Source organism: Psammomys obesus, unplaced genomic scaffold (genome assembly GCF_907164565.1).
Source record: "Psammomys obesus unplaced genomic scaffold, mPsaObe1.curated_primary_1811, whole genome shotgun sequence".
Taxonomy (NCBI): domain Eukaryota; kingdom Metazoa; phylum Chordata; class Mammalia; order Rodentia; family Muridae; genus Psammomys; species Psammomys obesus.
The window spans coordinates 257,463-273,023 of record NW_026585626.1 but is presented as its reverse complement, the minus strand read 5'-3'; positions in this window follow the sequence as shown (position 1 = coordinate 273,023).

The following is a 15,561-nucleotide window of genomic DNA, read 5'->3' as shown; positions in this document are numbered from 1 at the left end:
AAAAAAATCAGTAGCTTTCCTGTATACCAAAGACAAAAGAGCCAAGAAAGAAATTAGGGAAACAACACCCTTCACAATGGTCACTAATAACTTAAAGTACCTTGGTGTGACTCTAACCAAGTAAGTGAATAACCTGTTTAAAAAAAACTTCAAGTATCTGAAGAAAGAAATTGAAAGAGATATCTGAAGATGGAAAGATCTCCTGTGCTCATTGATCAGTAGGATTAACATAGTGATAATGACCATCCTGCCAAAAGCAATCTACAGATTCAATGCAATTCCCATAAAAATATCAACACAATTCTTTACAGACCTTGAATGAACAATTCACTACTTCATAAGGAAAAACAATAACAAAAAAAAAAAAACACCCAGAATTTCCAAAATGATCCTGTACAACAACAGATCATCTGGAGGTAACTCCATCCCTGATCTCAAGCTGTACTACAGAGCAATAGTAATGAAAACTGTATGGTGTTGGCATAGAAACAGAATGGTGGATCAATGACACCGAATAGAAGACCCAGAAATAAATCCATACACCTACGGATATTTGATTTTTGACAAAGAAGACAAAACCATACAATGGAAAAAAGACAGCATCTTCAAAAAATAGTGCTGGTCTAATTGGTTATCTACATGCAAAGAAATGAAAATAAATCCATATTTATCACTCTGCACAAAACTAAAGTCAACGAAGTTCAAAGACCTCAACATAAAACTAGGCACACTAAATTGGTTAGAAGAAAAATTGGGAAAGAGCCTAGAACTCATTGGCACAGGCGACAACTTCCTAACAGAACACCAACAGCACAGGCTCTAAGAGCAACAATCAATAAATGGGACCTCATGGAAATGAAAAGCTTCTGTAAAGCAAAAGACACTATCATCAGAACAAATCGATAGCCTACAGACTGGGAAAGGATCTTCACCTATATCTTCACTTATATCTGTATCAACCCTATCTGACCAAAGACTAATATCCAGAATACATAAAGAACTAAAGAACTTAAGAAGCAACAAATCAATTAATCCAATTTAAAAATGGGTATGGAGCTAAACAGAGAATTCTCTCTAGAGGGATATACAGTGGCAGAGAAACATTCATTGAACTGCTCAACCTCCTTAGCCATCAGGGATCTGCAAATCAAAACTACCCTGAGATTTCACCTTACACCCATTAGAATGGCTAAGATCAAAACTCAAGTGACAACACATGCTGGAGAGGATGTGGACAAAGAGGAACCCTCCTCCACTGCTGGTGGGAATGTAAATTTGTACAAACCCTTTGGAAATCAATCTGGTGCTTTCTCAGACAATTAGGAATAGCGCTTCCCCAAGATCCAGCTACACCACTTGTGGGCATATATCCAAAAGATGCTCAAGTTCATAACAAGGCATTTGATCAACCATGTTTGTAGCAGCCTTATTTGTAATAGCCAGGACCTGGAAGCAACCCAGATGTCTCTCAACTGAAGAATGGATACAGAAATTGTGGTACATTTACACAATGGAATACTACTCAGCAGTTAAAATCAAGGAAATCATGAAATTTGCAGGCAAATGGTGGGATCTAGAAAAGATCATCCTGAGTGAAGTATCCCAGAAACAGAAAGATACATGGTATATACTCACTTATAAGTGGATACTAGACCTAAAACATAAGATAAACATACTAAAATCTGTTCATAAAGAAGCTAAACAAGAAGGAGGATCTGGGTTAAGTTGATCAATCCTCACTTAGAAAGACTAATGGGATGGACATTGGAAGTAGGAGAAAACAAGCAAAAGGACAAGAGCCTACCATAGAGGGCCTCTGAAAGACTCTACCTAGCATTGTATCAAAGCAAATGCTAAGACTCATAACCAAACCTTGGGCAGAGTTCAGGAAATCATATGAAAGAAGGGGGAGTTAGTAAGACTTGGAGAGGAAAGGAGCTCCACAAGGACCAAATATATCTGGGCACAGGGGTCTTTTCTGAGACTGATTCTCCAACCAAGGACCATACATGTATATAACCTAGAACCCCTGCTCAGACATAGCCCATGGCAGCTCAGTATCCAAGTGGGTACAGTAGTAAGGGGAATAGTGATTGTCTCTGTCATGAACTCAGTGGCCAGTTCTTTGACTTCTCCCCAACACCTGATGGAGGAACAGCCTTGCTAGGCCACAGAGAAGAACTTTGCAGCCAGTCCTAATGGGACCTGATAAGCTAAGATCAGATGGAAGGGGAGGAGGACCTCCCTATCAGTGGACTTAGAGAGGGTCAGGGAGGGGATAATGGAGGGAGAGTAGGTTTGGAGAGAATGATGGAGGGTGCTACAGCTGGGATACAAAGTAAATAAACTGTAATTAATATAAAAATAAAAATTTAATTAAAAAATTAAAAAAGAAAGTGTTCAGTTGCTGTGTGTCACTGTTGGCTACTATAGCTGCTAGTGGTGATGAGCACAACCTTGCTCTCTTATTCTCACAACACTGTTAAGTGCTTCCATGAGAATGCTGTCATCTACCACACCCTCTTAATGGTTCTACTCCCAAGTAGCTTTTTTCCCCCCTTCTTTCTGGAACTCATGTATATGGCTTATCTGAGAAATTAAAGGAGTGCTATCTTCTCTTCTATACTGTATGTACATTCAGCATCTTCAAATTTTATTTTTTGAAAGTATGTAATTTGCTTTGAATTGTTAACTGGCTCAATGCAATGGAAAACCATTATAAAGAGAAATTTAGTACATTGTCCCTACCTGCAGGACTTAGTCAGCATGGACCCTGGAGACAGGAGTGGGAATGGGTTGGAACAAGAGAGGCAAAGAATGGAGACAAAACAGTATTCTGATCAAGTCTTGTTTATTGTTTTATAGGTTACAGCTTAGAAGGGGTAAGGACAGGGGATTCAGCAGGAGGAACTAGTTCTAGTGAAAATTGCAAAGCAGGAAATTCTCAAAAAAGTTCTCAAAGCAGGCAGAAAGTTCTCATGCTATCTCTTCCAAATCTAAACCATTGAGTAAACCTCTAAAAGCTCAAACAGCTCTTAGAGCCTGTGCTGTTAATGTTCTGTTCAGGAAGTTGTCTCCTGTGCCAATGAGTTCAAGGGTATTCCCCACTTTTTCTTCTGACCGATTTAGTGTGTCTGGTTTTATGTTGAGGTCTTTGATCCACTTGGACTTCAGCTTTGTGCATGGTGATAAGTATGGATCTATTTTCATTTTTTCTACATGTAGACATCCAGTTAGACCAGCACCATTTGTTGAAGATGCTATCTTTTTTCCATTGTATGGTTTTGGCACCTTTGTCAAAGATCAGGTGTCCATAGATGTGTGGGTTTATTTCTGGGTCTTCTATTCGGTTCCATTGATCCACCAGTCGGCTTTGGTGGCAGTACCATGCAGTTTTTATAACTGTTGCTCTATAGTACAGCTTAAGATCCGGGATGGAGGTACCTCCAGAAGATCTTTTATTGTAGAGAATTGTTTTAGCAATTCTGGGTTTCTTGTTATTCCATATGAAGGTGAGAATTTTTCTTTCCAGGTCTGTAAAGAATTGTGTTGGTAATTTGATGGGAATTGCATTGAATCTGTAGATTGCTTTTGGTAGGATGGCCATTTTTACTATGTTAATCCTGCCCAGCCATGAGCATGGGAGATCTTTACATCTTCTGATATCCTCTTCTATTTCTTTCTTCAGAGACTTGAAATTTTTTTCATACAAGTCTTTGACTTCCTTGGTTAGGGTTACTCCAAGGTACTTTATGTCATTTGTGGCTATTGTGAAGGAGAGTGGACCCTGACTAAAATACTCAATCCCCATCCTGAAAGGCAAAGAGGATAGACATCAGAAGAAGAAGAATACAGGAAACAACCTAGGAACCTGCCACAGAGGGCCTCTGAAAGGCTCTGCCCTACAGATTATCAAAGCAGAAAATGAGACTTAAGGCCAACTGATGGGCAAAGTGCACGGAATCTTAAGTAAGAAGTGGGAAATAGTAAGATCTGGAGAGGACAGCAATCCCACAAGGAGAGCAACAGAACCAGAAAATTTGAACACAGGGGTCTCCCCAGGGACTCATATTCCAACCAAGGAACATGCATGGAGATAACCTAGAACCCCTGCACAGATGTAGTCCATGACAGCATAGTATCCAAGTGGGTTCCATAGTAATGGGAAGAGGGACTGCCTCTGACATAATCTGATAGGCCTGTCATTGATCACCTCCCCCTGAGGAGAGAGCAGCCTTACCAGGCCACAGAAGATGACAATGCAGCCATTCCTGATGGGATCTGATAGACTAAGATCAGAAGGAAGGAGAGGAGGACCTCCCCTATCAGTGGACTTGGGAGGGGCAAGCAAGAAGAAGGGGGAGGGAGGGTAGGGCTGGGAGTGGAGGAGGGAGGGGCTTATGGGGGGATACAAAGTGAATAAACTGTAATTAATAAAAAATAAAAAATAGAAAAAGAAAAAAAAAGCTCAAACAGCAGCTGCGGTCTAGGGGTGGAAAATTACTGTACCATGCTAGGCACAATATGCATCATGGATTCCAAGCAGGCAAGTGTCAAGCAGTCATTTTTCTGGCTCCACACAGGTCCCCCTTTTTTATTATTTCAAGGCTGTGATCCCAAGGGAACTGTGTCTGTATTAGGTTGGAATCCTGGATCTTTAAACCTTGCTTACCCATCATTGATACATCAGCAGCTACTGGCTGAGCTCGTCTTAGGTTGCAAGGGTGGTGAAAGAGACCACTGTGGATTCTCTTACCTGTCATTGGCTAACTGGTTCAACTCACTGGGATAGTCAAGGTTCTGAAAGGGAGGTCTCAAAGAGGCCTCCATCTGCCATTTCCAACCTGTGTTAATGGACTTGTATGGGTTTTGCCTTGATGGCATCAATCTGCTGCCTAAGGAAAGCCATGAGCTTATTAAACAGTATTGGACCGAGGGAAAGCAAAGTAAGCAAGCCTATTAGGTGCCTAAAAAGGAAGGTAAAATGATAGTAAGCCAAGAGGAAGTACTAAACCAAGTCTGAAACCACCCTTGTTCTTGTTCCCTCAGACGTTTTCTTTGCTCCAAGCCTTCCCTGACCTTTTTCATGAAATCTTTTACACTCCTGAATGATCTACATAGAAGCAGCATTCTTTTAGAGCAGCACAAACTCCTCCTTGCTGGGCAAGCAAAAGATCTAATCCTCTTCTATTTTGTAGCACCACTTCTGAAAAAGAGGTTAAAGATTTCTCTAAATGAGAGACAGCAGACTCCATTCTTTCAATATGTCGGTCAATTGACAATCTTAGCTGATCATAATATCTGTCCTGTAAAACTAGAGAAGAAATTCCTATTCTGGTTCCAGCCAGGCCCTAGCCTACGAGACAGCCACTGTGACTGTAGAGACTGGTTCTCTCTTAGGGCATAACAAGGCTTGATCCTACCTTGGATCCCAAATTTGAGAAAATTGATCAGAAGAATAATATATTAATCTCAGTACTAATTGCACCAGAACACAGTAAGAGTTATAAAACAAGTGTATGGAAAAACAGGGGGTAAGGCCATCAGATCAGGCCCACCAGGTATTGTTTGGGGGAATAACATATTGCCCTGCTCCTGAGGCATTTATATATGTGAAAGTTTTATTGCAAAGATGCTTATGTGAAGCACGGATTTTACCAATCCCCTTGTCCTTGGACAGACCGTACATTCAAACGAACTTGAGTGGTCTGTAATCATCTACATGTACTATAATCTGATGAAAAAAAAAACTACTTGAAACAGCAATTCCTTCATTATAGAGAGGTTTTGCATTGTAGCAAAGCCAACAGGAGTTGGTTAACTAGGTTTGGAATCATTAAGGGTAAGAAAGGTATGCTGTACAAGCTCTAGGAGAAAATCAGAGTAGACTTATCTGATACGGAAATTACTATAGGAACAGGTGTTAAACCTGGGGAAAGCGTGCCCATGGTAGGGTGGTATAGTCTGGTAGAAGTTTCAGAACTGGGGCCAAATCTGGATTTGGTCCTATTCCCATTGTTTCAACTGATGGTAATTGACTAATAATCTTATAGAAAAAATAGTACCAGGATTCTTCCAATATTTTTTTTATAAATTCTAATTCCCCAGGTTAGTCCTGAATCCCAATTTTTCTCTTTGTTTATATCCGTAAAGGAAATGATTAAGGTGGGTGTGCCCTGGAGACAATTATAGGCATCACCTTGTGTAGGATATTTTATTGTTATTTTTATGGAGTCTGTTTTTATGGGAAGGTCCTACCATACACAGCCTATGGACTTGCATCTCCATCTAGCACAATGCATAACTCCTGGTCCACAACATTTTATTTTTCTACTATTTTGGGCCAGATAGGCATAGAGTCTACCCCAACTGTTTGCCCAGGCCCCACAATGTAAGAATTATTTGGAAGATGGAAGTTCTATATCAGGGAACCAGGTCCTTTTTGGAGTGATTTTGGACATACTAAAGATAGTTTCTCTTTCTGGCCCCAAGATTACCCAAGTGAGATTGAGTGGCATGTGTGGGTTAGAATGCTGATTTTTCCAATCCCCATCCTGATGTGGTCATGGTCAGTGTCACTCAGATGATGATCCAATGCATTTTTCTTTTTCTGTAAATCAAGAAGAGGAAGTGTACTCAGCGATTTCTGTTTCCCTGGATACATTGCTGTTATCTATTTGTTTTACAAATCTTTTGGGCAACCATTGAGCTGCATCCATTTGTCTGGAATAAACGCAGACTGCACCCCTTCCCCATATAAAGACAGGATCCGGACCATGCCATTTATTATCCAAAGGAGCCTTCCAGAGAATGGTAGCATATTGAGTTTTTGTATCTGTATGCCAGAATTGTTCAGCTGTTGAATGACATCTTTGTCCAAATTTAAAAAATGTAAAATAAAGAGAGAATGTGACAAAAGATTTTGTGGTGATCCTTTCATTGGGTACCATTCCCCCTTTTTTATTTTTTCAAGAGTATTTTTAATAGATAAATGGGCTCATTTTACCATACCCTGTCCTTGTGGATTACATGGAATTCCAGTGATATGTTTACTATTAAGCTTAATACAAATTTGTTGAAAAGTTTTTCCGGTATAACCAGGGCCATTGTTAGTTTTAATTTGTTGAGGGGATCTCCTTCTGCAAATGCTGAAAGTAAATGGGCAATGACATGTTTACCTGTTTCTCCAGATTGTAAGGTGGCAAAAATGAATCCACTAAAGGTATCAATGCTAACATGAACATATTTTAAATTGCTGAATTCATTAATATGTGTAACATCATTTGTCAAATAGCGTTTTGTATGAATCCTCTAAGGTTTGCTCCTAGGTGAGGTTTAGACAAAAATGTCACACAGGAAAGGCATTGTTTAACAATTTGTCTGGCTTGCTCTTTAGAAATTTTAAACATTAATTGTAAACTATGAGAATTAAGATGATGAGTTTTATGAGCTTCAATAGTCTGTGAAAGATTGTCCATTATATGCTGCATATTAAAACCAATAATCCTAGTTGCTAAATCAGCCATAAAATTACCTTCTGCTAATGGGCCAGGCAATCCCGAATGGGTTAGTATATGACCAGTATAAAAAGGCTGGGAACGTTTTTCAATTAGGGATTGACATTGTAGGAATAATTTTGCTGTGTCAGAAGCATGTTTTATTTGTGCTGAAGTTTCCAAAATAGGAATCTAATGGACTAAATAAGCACTGTCTGTATAAATACTTAAAGCTTTATTAGGAAAGGCTGAAAATATGGCAGTAATGGCTTGTAACTCTACAAGCTGAGCTGACCTTAACAAGGTCTGAAAACTTATAGTTTGTTTATTAAAAACATATACCACTTGACCATTAGAAGATCCATCTGTAAATACAGTAAGGGCGTTTGCAAGAGGTTGTAAAGAGGTTGATGGACTTGATCTGTTGTGGTGGGTTAGTGTAGGAGCTCCCCTTTTCTGAATAGTAAGAGTGGGATGAGAGGGAAAAAAAGGAGGCAGGTTGGGACCAAGAGGTGAGGAGGAACACTGTGGGGCTACTAGGATAGAAAGTAAATATATATATATATATATATATATTACATATATAATATTTTATATAGAAAGCAAATATATAAATTACATATATAATATATATCCTAATATATATAATATAATAATATATTATTATCAAGCCACACTCAAAAAGGAAATATATATATATATATATATATATATATATATATATATATTTTATATATATTTCCTTTTTGAGTGTGGCTCGTAACCACTCAAATACCAATACTATGAATAAATATGTGATGAATAAATAGCTGATAGAAGAAAACAGTATAGTCAGTAAGTTAGGAAAGGGGTTGAACTGGAGATGTGATGATGTTGAAAAGTGAGAGAGAAGTCTGAGGTCTACATGTTATTATTGTCCAGAAGTGTTCTTGACATAGTTCACAACAGCATGGAGCTCATGCAGACATAGACTGAGCTCCCAAAATATCTGCAGTTCTAGAGAATTTCCCTAATTTGAGAAAATTAGAATATTTGTACTTTCAGGATTCTCAAACCTGATGGACCGCTATGTTCCACATTGCAGCGGGAGATCATTTTGGTTTCAGTGGTCCATGCTGTTGCCACAGACCTCAGTGAAGGCTGAGACCCACCTGTGCACCTGCCAGATGCCTCAGACATTGTTGCCTTGGGAAGCCATGCTGATGTTAGTGGCATATGTAATCACCTGAGATCGTATTATGCTTCATATTCTTTGCAGCACCTGAGTGTCGTGAGTGGGTCAGTGGTTCCGAAATGACCACGGGGCATGTTGGCCTATAGTCTGTATTACTGCCCAAACCCATTTTGATGTCCATGTTCAGGGCTGCTGCCTCAACCCATGCCAAGACCTGTGGGAGAATGTACTCACCACTAATTAGCATACAACACTGAAGTGCAGACAGGGGCTTAGACAAGGAAGAACTGGCTTCCACTCTGCTCATGCCACCTCAATTCTTATCAGCTGTTTCAGTCTTAGCTGCAAAAGACTGCTCCTTCTTTGGGTCTCTGGTCACTAGGAATTTCACCATGCTTCAATGAATATATGGACCACAAAAATATGTTTTATTTTCCTTTATTGGTAAATGAGGTTTCTATGTGAGAAGCGGTCCTGACATAGAACATAGAACTCTAAGATGTGAGTGTGAATGAGGGACATGATGTAATATTCCCAAATAAATAAATAAATAAATAAATAAATAAATAAATAAATAAATAAATAATATAAAGGCTGAAAGGATCATAAAAACAGTTCATTGTGGGTGAACAGCATATCATCAAACTTGATTAAGAAACATGTGTATGGTACAGAGGAAGGAGGAGTTATTTATCTCTAACTTCACATGCTATAGAGGTTAGCAGATAATTTGGCTATGGTTTTCATATTCTACTTAGTCTGAAACAAGGTCTTTCAGACTGAAACAAGGCTGCTGGATTCTTCTGCCCCTGTTTTACATTTCACAGTAGTATAACTGCTGTATAAGACAAGCTTTATATCTGAATTTAACTTTAATGCTTTACTCACTTAGACATATCTCAAGCCTCTTAATATGGTTTTTTTATATGTGGAGTCATATTTTTGCAGTACATCTCATAAGTTCACTCAATCCATATTTTGTTATATGGGTAGTTTCATATTTTCATTAAGGTTTAAGCACGTTTTGCTCATTGCACATAATATCCCTTCTCAATGATTCACCAAGTCCCACATCCTTTAGATGATGGTAAAAACATGTAGTGTGTGATGCACACAACCTCCTTCTGCAACACATAAAAATGAGTTATTTGTAACTTAAAAATGTTGTGTTTCTTATAGGTCTATATTTATATGTTACTTGGCTTTTTTCCCTTGCTGCCTTTAATATTTTTCTTTGTTCTGTAGGTTTTGTGTTTTGACTATTATGTAACTTGAGAAGTTTCTTTTCTGGTCTAGTCTATTTGGTGTTCTGTACGCATCTTGTATATTAAAGGACCACACCAGACTTCTCAACAAAAACTGTGAAAGCCAAAAGGGACTGGGTGGATGTCATGCAGACTCGAAGAGGCCACAGATGCCAACCAAGGCTACTATACTCAGCAAAGCTTTCAATCAACATAGACAGAGAAAACAAAAAATTCCATTATGAAACTAAACTTAAATGGTATCTTGACAGCAAGCCTGCCCTTCAGAAGACACTAGAATGAAAACTCCAATCCAATGAAATCAACTACACCCAAGAAAACAGAGGATATAAATAACTTCACAACAAAAAAATTAAAAGAAAACAATTAATAGTTACACCATCAACTCACAACAAAAGGAACTAATATTCAATAGTCATTATTATTTATCAATATCAATAAATAGACACTAACAGAATGTTGTCAGAAACAGGATCCAAGTTTTTGCCACATACAGGAAACACACCTCTGCAACAAAGATAAACATGACCGCAGAGTAAAGGGCTGGAAAAATGTTTCTCATGCAAACGGACCCGGAAAACAAGCTGGAGAAACTATCTTAATATCTGATAAAATAGACTTTTAACCAAAAGGAATCAAAAAAGCTGAGGAGGGTCACTTCATTCTCATCAAAGTTAAAATCAACTAGGATGACATCAAAATCCTGAACATCTATGCCCCAAATACAAGAGCACATGCATTTGTAAATGAAGCATTAATAAAGTTGAAATCACACATTGATCCCAACACCTTAATAGCATGAGACTTAAACACTCTACTCTCACCAAGGGATAGATCATCTAGACAGAAGTTAAATGGAGAAATAATGGTACTTACAGAGGTCCTTAATCAAATGGACTTAATAGATGTGTACAGAAATTTTCACCCAACTTCAAAAGAGTATACCTTCTCTTCAGTACCTCATGGATCCTTTTAAAAATTGACCATATAGTCAGACACAAAGCAAGCATCAACAAATACAAGAAGATCAAAATCATCCCTTATATCCTGTCAGACAACCATGGCCTAAAACTAGACCTCAACAACAAAAATAACAAAAAGCTTACATACACAATGAAACTAAACAATTCTCTATTCAATGACAGCTTGGTCATGGAAGAAATAAAAAAAAATTAGAGACTTCCTAAAATTCAATGAAAGTGAAGGCACAACTTACCCAAAATTATGGAACACATTGAAAGCAGTGCTAAACAGAAAGTTCCTAGCACTAAGTGGCCCCAGAAAGAAATCTGAGAAACCTCATACAAGCAACTAAAGTGCACACCTGAAAGCCCTGGGGAAAACAAAACAAAAAAAAAGAAGCACACATACCCAAGAGTAGCAGACGATTGGGAATAATCAAACTCAGGGGTTGAATCAATAAATTAGAAACAAAGAAAACAGTTCAAAGAATTAGTGAGACCAAGAGCTGGTTCTCTGAGAAAATAAACAAGATAGACAAGCCCTTAGCCAAACTAACTAAAAGGCAGAGAAACTATCCAAATCAGCAAAATTAGAAATTAAAAGAGGGACATAATGTCAGTCAATGAGGAAGTCCAAACAATCTTAGGTCTTACTACAAAAGCTTATAAGCCAACAAATTTGAAAATATAAATAAATTTGACAATTTTCTTGATAGAGTCAATTAACAAAAATTAAATGAAGATCATGTAAATAGATTAAATAATTTTGTATCCTCCAAAGAAAAAGAAGCAGTCATCAAAACTCTCCCTCCCCCAAAAGCCCAAGGCTGGGTTGATTCAGTGCAGAATTCTGCCAGGCCTCCAAAGAAGAGCTAACACCAATTCTCTTCAATCAATTCCACAAAATAGAAACAGAAAGATCAATACCAGTCTCATTCTATGAGGCCACAGTCACCTTGATACCTAAACCACAAAAAGACCCAACAAAAATAAAAAAAACTGCAGACCTATCTCTCTTATGAACTTTGAATCAAAAATACTCAATAAAATACTTGCAAAGGTGTTCATCAGCTATAGGAGGTCCCTGGTAGAATTTTTGGTGTCACTCAGGTATACTGTCATATCAAATGAAAATAGTGATACTTTGACTTCTTCCTTTCCTATCTGTTTCCTCTTGATCTCCTTCAATTGTCATTTTGCTCTAGCAAGGACTTCCAGAACTATGTTGAAGAGCTATGGAGAGAGGAAGTAGGCTTGCCCTGTCTCTGATTTTAGTGGGATTGCTTGAAGTTTCTCTCTGTTTAGTTTGATACTGGCTATAGGCTGGCTGTATATAAAAATCAGTAGCCCTCCTTTATAAAAATGACAAAAGGGCTGAGAAAGAAATTAGGGAAACAACATCCTTTATAATATCCACAAAGGATATAAAGTATCTTGGTGTGAACTTAACCAAGCACGTCAAAGAATTGTATGAAAAAAATTTCAAGTCTCTGAAGAAAGAAATTGAAGAAGATATTAGAAGATGGAAAGAACTCCCATGCTCATGGTTTGGCAGGATTAAAAATAGTAAAAATAGCCATCTTACGAAAAGTAATCTACAGATTCAATGCAATTCTCATCAGCTTACCAAAACAATTCTTTACAGACCTGGAAAGAAAAATTCTCAACTTCATATGGAATAACAAGAAACCCTGAATTGCTACAACAATCCTCTACAATAAAAGATCTTCTGGAGGTATTGCCTTCCCTGATCTCAAGCTGTACTATAGAGCAACAATAATAAAAACTACATGGTACTGGCATAGAAACAGAATGGTGGATCAATGGAATCCGATAGAAGACCCAGAAATAAACCCACACACTTATCGAGACTTGATTTTTAACAAAGATAACAAAACCGTACAAGGGAAAAAAAGATAGCATCTTCAAAAATGGTGCTGGTCTAACTGGATGTCTACATGTAGAAAAATGCAAATAGACCCATACTATCCATACTATCCATACCATCACCCTGCACAGAACTAAAGTCCAAGTGGATCAAAGACCTCAATATAAAACCAGACACATTAAATCATTTAGAAGAAAAAGTGTGGAAGAGCCTTGAACTCATTGGCACAGGAGACAACTTCCTAAACAGAACACCAACAGCACAGTCTCTAAAAGAAACAATCAATAAATGGGACCTCATGAAACTGAAAAGCTTCTGTAAAGCAAAGGACACTGTCATCAAAACAAAACGAATGCCTACAGATTGGGAAAGGATCTTCACCAGTCCTATATCTTCCAGAGGGCTAATATCCAGCATTTATAAAAAAACACCAAGAAGTTAAACAACAACAAACCAAAAAATGAAGTTAAAAAATGGGGTACAGAGTTAAACAGAGAATTCTCAAGAGAGGAATATCGAATGGCAGAAAAACACTTAAGGAAATGTTCAATGTCCTTAGCCATCAGGGATATACAAATCAAAATGACCCTGAGATTTCACCTTACACTCATCAGAATGGCCAATATAAAAAACTCAAGTGACAACACATGCTGAAGATGTTGTGGAGAAAAGGGAACTATCTGCCACTGCTGGTGGGAATGTAAACTTGTACAACCACTTTGGAAATTAATTTCTCAGACAATTAGGAATAGTGCTTCCTCAAGATCCAGCTATACCACTCGAAGGCATATATTCAAAAGACGCTCAAGTATACAACAAGGACATCCTCTCAACCATGTTTTTAGCAGCTTTATTTCTAATAGCCAGAAGCTGGAACCAGCCCAGATGTCCCTCAGTTGAGGAATGGATACAGAAATTGTGGTACATCTATACAATGGACTATTACTCAGCGATAAAAAAAACAAGAAAATCGAAATTTGCATGTAAATGATGGGAACTGGAAAAGATCATGCTGAATTAGGTATCCCAGAAGCAGAAAGACACACAGGGTATATACTCACTCATAATTGGATACTAGACATATAATATAGGATAAACCTATTAAAATTTCTATACCTAAGGAAGCTAATCAGGAAGGAGGACTCTGGCTAAGATGCTCAATCCCCATTCAGAACGGCAAAGAGAATGGACATCAGAGGAGGGAGAAAACAGGGAATAGGACAGGAGCCTACCACAGAAGGCCTCTGAAAGGCTGTACCCTTCAGGGTATCAAAGCAGATGCTGAGACTTATGGCCAACCTTGGGCAGAGTGCAGGGCATCTTTTGAAAGAAGTGGGAAGACCTGGACAGGATAGGAGCTCCACAAGGAGAGCAACAGAACCAAAAAAATCTGGTCACAGGGTTCTTTGCTGAGACTGATACCCTAACCAAGGACCCTTCATGGAGATAACCTAGAACTCCTGCACAGACATAACCCATGGCAATACAGTGACCAAGTGGGTTCCATAATAATGGGAACAGGGACTGTCTCTGGCATGAACTGATTGGCCTGCTCTTTGATCACCTCCCACAGAGGGGGGAGCAGCCTTACCAGGCCACAGAAGAAGTCAATGCAGCCACTCCTGATGAGACCTGATAGACTAGGATCAGAAGGAAGAGGAGGAAGACTTCCATTTTCAGTGGACTGGGAGAGGGACACGGATGTGGAAAAGGGAGGGTGGAATTGAGAAGGGAGGAGAAAGGAATATACAGGGAGAATAAAAAAGTGAATAATCTGGAATTAATAAAAATAAAAAAATACTTCCAAACCTGGTCCAAGAACTCAGAAAAGGTATCACCCACCATGATCAAGTAGGCTTCAAACAAGGAATGCAAGGGTGTTTCAATATATGGAATTCCATCAATACATTCCACCATATAAACAAATTGTAGGAGAAAAACCACATGGTCATCTCCTTAGATGCCAAAAAAACATTTGACAAAAACCAACACCCCTTCATATTGAAAGCCTTGGAAAGATCAGGGATACAGGGCACATACCTAAACATAGTGAAGACCATATACAGCAAGCCTGTAGCCAACATCAAAGTAAATGGATAGAAGCTTAAATCAATCCCACTGAAATCAGGGACGATGCAATGTTGTCTACTTTATCTGCATCTCCTCAAGGAAGTATTGAAGTCCTAGCTAAAGCAATAAGACAACTAAAGGAGATCAAGGGGATACAAATTGGAAAAGATGAAGTTAAAAATATCACTATTTGCAGATGATGTAATACTATACATTAATGATATGATACTATACATGAAATCTCTATCAGAGAACTCCTACAGGTGATAAACAAACACCTTCAACAAAGTGGCTGGATACAAAGTTAACTCAAAAAAAATCAGTAGTCATCCTCTATACAAACAACAAACAGGATGAGAAAGAATTTGGGGAAACAACACCTTTCACAATAGTGACAAATAATATAAATTCTTGGTGTAACTCTAACTAAGCAAGTGAAATATCTATATGACAAGAACTTCAAGTCTCTGAAAAAAGAAATTTTAAAAGATGTCAGAAGAAGGAAAGATGTCCCATGCTCATGGACTGGTAGGATTAACATAGTCAAAATAGCTGTCTTAGTAAAAGCAATCTATAGATTCAATGCAATTCCCATCAAAATACCAATGAATTTCTTCACAGACATTGAAAGAACAATTTTCAACTTCTTATGTAAAACCAAAAAAAAAAAAAAAAAAACCCAGAATAGGTAGAACAACCTTATACA